Source organism: Mytilus trossulus, chromosome 13 (genome assembly GCF_036588685.1).
Source record: "Mytilus trossulus isolate FHL-02 chromosome 13, PNRI_Mtr1.1.1.hap1, whole genome shotgun sequence".
Classification (NCBI taxonomy): domain Eukaryota; kingdom Metazoa; phylum Mollusca; class Bivalvia; order Mytilida; family Mytilidae; genus Mytilus; species Mytilus trossulus.
The window spans coordinates 26,089,115-26,095,231 of NC_086385.1; positions in this window are offsets into that span (position 1 = coordinate 26,089,115).

Genomic DNA, 6,117 nt, shown 5'->3' on the forward strand with positions numbered 1-6,117 from the left:
TGTATTTTTTAACAGTGGAGTTTGGTCTGGTGGTAATTACTTATTTTAAAGAACGGAAATTGAGGCATTAGTGTAAAAAGCAGAATAAATATATTTGATTAGTTTAAAATCAAATTCAAGTAACAACATGAATATGATCTTGGTACCTGATAGCTGTTTACACCACTGGGTCGATGCCACTGCTGGTGAACGTTTTTCCCCGATGGTATCACCAGCCCAGTAGTCAACACTTCGGTGTCGACATGAATATCAATAATTTGGTCATTTTTATGAATTTCCTGTCTACAAAACTTTGAATTTATCGAAAAACTAAGGAATTTCTTATTCCAGACATTGATTACATTAGCCGTATTCGGCACAACCTTTTGAAATTTTGGATCCTCAATGTTATTCAACTTTGTACCTGTTTGACTTTATAAATATTTTGAAATGAGCGTCACTGATGAGTCTTATGTAGACGAAACGCGCATCTGGCGTACTAAATTATAATCCTGGTACTTTGATAGTTATTATTGAACTTTGAAAAAAAATGTTGACTGAAATATTTTAATGGTAAAAACAGTTACCCCGAGTCAGTTGTTAACAAAAAAAATATGTGTACGTCGATTTTGAACGGAAAATAATATTCATCGTATGACCTTTCGATCGGTCATGTATTTTATTTATCAAAGTGTCCACAAATTGCAAGCTATCATAACATACAGATAGATTTGCACAACGGTACTGATATAAGGTGTTATCAAACGAAAATGTTGTTATAAAATCGTGTTGACAAATATTTCGGCTCAACAAATGGCCTTCTTTTTGTGTCACAAGTTTTAACAATACTGATACATAATGTATAAGGTGTGCAAATAGATCAGTAATAATACAGGTAATTTTTGGTTGATTGATTTTAATCCTGAATATCATAATATAAACAAAACACTATAAATCAATATACGTGACTGTAGTGTTATAGGTTAAACCATACTTGCTCATGTTTTATGAAGATTTAAGCCCAAGGCGAAGCCGAGGGCTTAAATATTTATAAAACATGAGCAAGTATGGTCTGACCAATTTAGAACATATTCACACTTTCGAGTGACCTTACAAAATAACCCTTTCCCATTGTAATATTCAAACCTAAATAAGAGTTCACTTTTTATAATGAACTAAATGTAAAACAAAGGTAATCATCATTTCAATGGATGGAATGAAATAGCTCTGACATAGTTTGTAGGACCAAATGGATAAATTGTTTTTCTTCTGCTTCAGGTAAAATTTAATACTTTTTTGTTTTAAAAAGCAACACAATATTATATAAATTTCCTTTTTGAAACTTGATTTTTTTTTAAATATAAAACTCTCATTATAAATATTTAATGTCAGACCATTCGACATTAAATGGTTACTTTCTATTGATAAATTTACATGTATTGTGTTTCTCTGAAAAAATCCTTTGCTGTTTATATCAGTCTGGCATTGTTTTCTTAAAGGAAAAGAAATCCCTAAAATGTCAGGTATAAAATTAAATGAATACTATTTTACATACATCCCTAAGTTACTCCAATTATTAAGGTCTTTCCTTTTACTAAAGGGAAAGACCTTACTGTATTTCTTCTGATTATTATTAGGTCTTTCCACTTTTCTGTGGAAAGTCCTATTGTATTTGTTCTGATTATTATTATTATTATTTTTTTTTTTTTTCTTCCGCCAAATTTTTTTCTTGCGATAAATGTTTGTTTCGCAATATGTCGCTTAGATATTTCTCATATGGTATCGTATAGTTTATGCGCTTTTAAATTTCACCCTGCTAAGCCGAACCATTTTCTTTGTGAGAGTTATCTCCCTATTCACTGTTTATCATGTGTGTGCATCTCCTTCATAACAAAAAAAGATAGCGACAAAATTCTTTTCACAAATTGTTCGTTACATCCTCAGTAATTTTTGGCGTATTTGGATCGAAGCGATTCGATGAAATTTTATAGGAGTTATCTACCTTTACGGAATAAATTTGTCGCTATATTTTTTTAACTCATAAACCGTTAACCGTATAACCCTGGAATGTTTTTATTTGAGTCCCCTGATTCCTAACTAAGAAAATTAGGTCAAGGTCAAAGGTCAAGGTCATATTTTAGATTTTCATATGTCTTTGATTTCCCTATAATTCTTGAATGGTTATAGATACAGAAAATTTAAGCAGTGAAAAATGTTGAGTACTTCAAGGGGCAACTTTGTTACTTTATGATTGTATTGGTTTTACCATTATGTAAGGGACATAACCCCCATTGATGGTTTATAAAAAGCCATTATTGGGCAAAACTCTTTAACAAAAGGTCCTTGACCCATAGGGTCTTTTGCAATGACATTGTGAAGCAATGACCTTGACAAAGGTCACAAGGTCAAAGGTCAAGGTCATGTCCATATGTGATTTGGGGCACTACTTGAAGAGTTTTATGTGTGTTTGCCTGCCAACCAACCAACCAACCAATCAATCAATCAATCAATCAATCAATCAATCAATCAATCAATCAATCAATCAATCATGATCATGATCAATCAACCAATAATGATCATGATCAATCAATCAATCAGAGGATTCAAGATCTTCTTTGTTTCTTTTACGCTGTTTCAACTGACCCCATCCAACGTGTTTAACCAACCAACCAACCAACCAACCAACTAATCAATCAATCAATCAATCAATCAATCAATCAATCAATCAATCATGATCATGATCAATCAATCATGTTTCTGTCTCATGTGTTTAATATAGGGTCCAAGATCTTTGTTTCTTTTTCGCTGTTTCAATTGACCCTATCCTATCCAACGTGTTTAACCAACCAACCAACCAACCAGCTAATCAAGTAATCAATCAATCAATCAATCATGATCATGATCAATCAATCATGTATCCGTCTCATGTGTTTAATATACGGTCCAAGATCTTCTTTGTTTCTTTTTCGCTGTTTCAATTGACCCTATCCAACGTGTTTAACCAACCAACCAACCAACCAACCAACTAATCAATCAATCAATCAATCAAGTAATCAATCAATCATGATCATGATCAATCAATCAATCAGTCAAGTAATCAATCAATCATGATGATGATCAATCAATCATGTTTCATGAAAAATTGAAATTTAATATTGTTCTTGCGTCACTTCTGAAAAAAAAATCCACATGTACTCTGAAACTACAAGTACAATCGACCTCAAGATTTGCAGTCAGCAGTGCATACATGTACTAAAAGTTTATAAAACTAGAGGCTCCAAAGAGCCTGTGTCGCTCACCTTGGTCTATGTGAATATTAAACAAAGGAAGCAGATGGATTCATGACAAAATTGTGTTTTGGTGATGGTGATGTGTTTGTAAATCTTACTTTACTAGTCTTGCTGCTTACATTTATCTCTATCTATAATGAACTTGGCCCAGTAGTTTCAGTGGAAAATGTTAATAAAAATTTACAAATTTTATGAAAATTGTTAAAAATTGACTATAAAGGACAATAACTCCTTAGGGGGTCAATTGACAATTTCCGTCGTGTTGACTTATTTGTAAATCTTACTTTGCTGAACATAATTGCTGTTTACAGTTTATCTCTATCTATAATAAAATTTAAGATAATAACCAAAAACAGCAAAATTTCCTTAAAATTACCGATTCAGGGGCAGCAACCCAACAATGGGTTGACCGATTCATCTGAAAATTATAGGGCAGATAGATCTTGATCTGATTAATAATTTAACCCCGTGTTGGATTTGCTCTAAATGCTTTGGTTTTTGAGTTATAAGCCAAAAACTGCATTTTACCCCTATGTTCTATTTTTAGCTGTGGCGGCCATCTTGATTTGATAGTCGGGTCACCGGACACATTTTTAAAACAAGATACCCCAAAGATGATGATTGCCAAGTCTGGATTAATTTGGCCCAGTAGTTTCAGAGGAGAAGATTTTTGTAAAAGATAACTAAGATTTACGAAAAATGGTTAAAAATTGACTATAAAGGGCAATAACTCCTAAACAGGTCAACTGACCATTTCGGTCATGTTGACTTATTTGTAAATCCTACTTTACTAAACATTATTGCTGTTTACAGTTTATCTCTATCTATAATAATATTCAAGATAATAACCAAAAACTGCAAAATTTCCACAAAATTACCAATTCAGGGGCAGCAACCCAACAACGGGTTGACCGATTCATCTGAAAATTTCAGGGCAGATAGATCTTGACCTGATAAACATTTTTACCCCATGTCAGATTTCCTCTAAATGCTTTGGTTTTTGAGTTATAAGCCAAAAACTGCAGTTTACCCCTATGTTCTATTTTTTGCCGTGGCGGCCATCTTGGTTGGATGACTGGGTCACGCCACACATTTTTTAAACTATATACCCCAATGATGATTGTGGCCAAGTTTGGTTCAATTTGGCCCAGTAGTTTCAGAGGAGAAGATTTTTGTAAAAGATAACTAAGATTTACGAAAAATGGTTAAAAATTGACTATAAAGGGCAATAACTCCTAAACGGGTCAACTGACCATTTCGGTCATGTTGACTTATTTGTAAATCCTACTTTACTAAACATTATTGCTGTTTACAGTTTATCTCTATCTATAATAATATTCAAGATAACAACCAAAAACTGCAAAATTTCCACAAAATTACCAATTCAGGGGCAGCAACCCAACAACGGGTTGACCGATTCATCTGAAAATTTCAGGGCAGATAGATCTTGACCTGATAAACATTTTTACCCCATGTCAGATTTCCTCTAAATGCTTTGGTTTTTGAGTTATAAGCCAAAAACTGCAGTTTACCCCTATGTTCTATTTTTAGCCGTGGTGGCCATCTTGGTTGGTTGACCGGGTCACGCCACACATTTTTTAAACTAGATACCCCAATGATGATTGTGGCCAAGTTTGGTTCAATTTGGCCCAGTAGTTTCAGAAGAGAAGATTTTTGTAAAAGATAACTAAGATTTACAAAAAATGGTTAAAAATTGACTATAAAGGGCAATAACTCCTAAACGGGTCAACTGACCATTTCGGTCATGTTGACTTATTTGTAAATCCTACTTTACTAAACATTATTGCTGTTTACAGTTTATCTCTATCTATAATAATATTCAAGATAACAACCAAAAACTGCATAATTTCCACAAAATTACCAATTCAGGGGCAGCAACCCAACAACGGGTTGACCGATTCATCTGAAAATTTCAGGGCAGATAGATCTTGACCTGATAAACATTTTTACCCCATGTCAGATTTCCTCTAAATGCTTTGGTTTTTGAGTTATTAGCCAAAAACTGCAGTTTACCCCTATGTTCTATTTTTAGCCGTGGCGGCCATCTTGGTTGGTTGACCGGGTCACGCCACACATTTTTTAAACTAGATACCCCAATGATGATTGTGGCCAAGTTTGGTTCAATTTGGCCCAGTAGTTTCAGAGGAGAAGATTTTTGTAAAAGTTAACGACGACGGACGACGACGGACGACGACGGACGACGGACGACGACGACGACGACGGACGCCGGACGCCAAGTGATGAGAAAAGCTCACTTGGCCCTTCGGGCCAGGTGAGCTAAAAACTTGGTGCAGCTACCTCTCAAGAATTTTCCTAGAGAAAATAAATGGCAATGCCGAAAAAATCGCTGGCTAGGTCCGTAAATCTCAGTAAAAACCTACAATAAAATGTCCGCTCCGAGATTTAAATACTAATCTGTGTTACAAACAAGTGCTGAAAAATGTACATTATCAGAAAATAATCAATAAATGTGTTTTAAAGTTACACCGGATCAATTAAATCCAAAACATGCACTGCCCGTGAACTGTCATCAAGATGTCAATTTCCTACAATGACAAAAGAAATTACATTGTGTACATTCCATCTCTATAGATGTTGTCTGTCCAACGTCCCGACCTAAAGAGAAATAAAAAGACTATCTTTTCGTTATTATAAACCCGTGTCACGTGATGTGGCGCGCGCTGTACCTAAAATAAAAGAAAAACTTTCCAAACTAAACATGAACCTTTTCCGGTAACAATAATATAAACCCCATACAGAAACAAACAAACAAACAAACAAACAAACAAACACCCCCCCCCCCCCCCAATTCAATTAATTTTAAAGG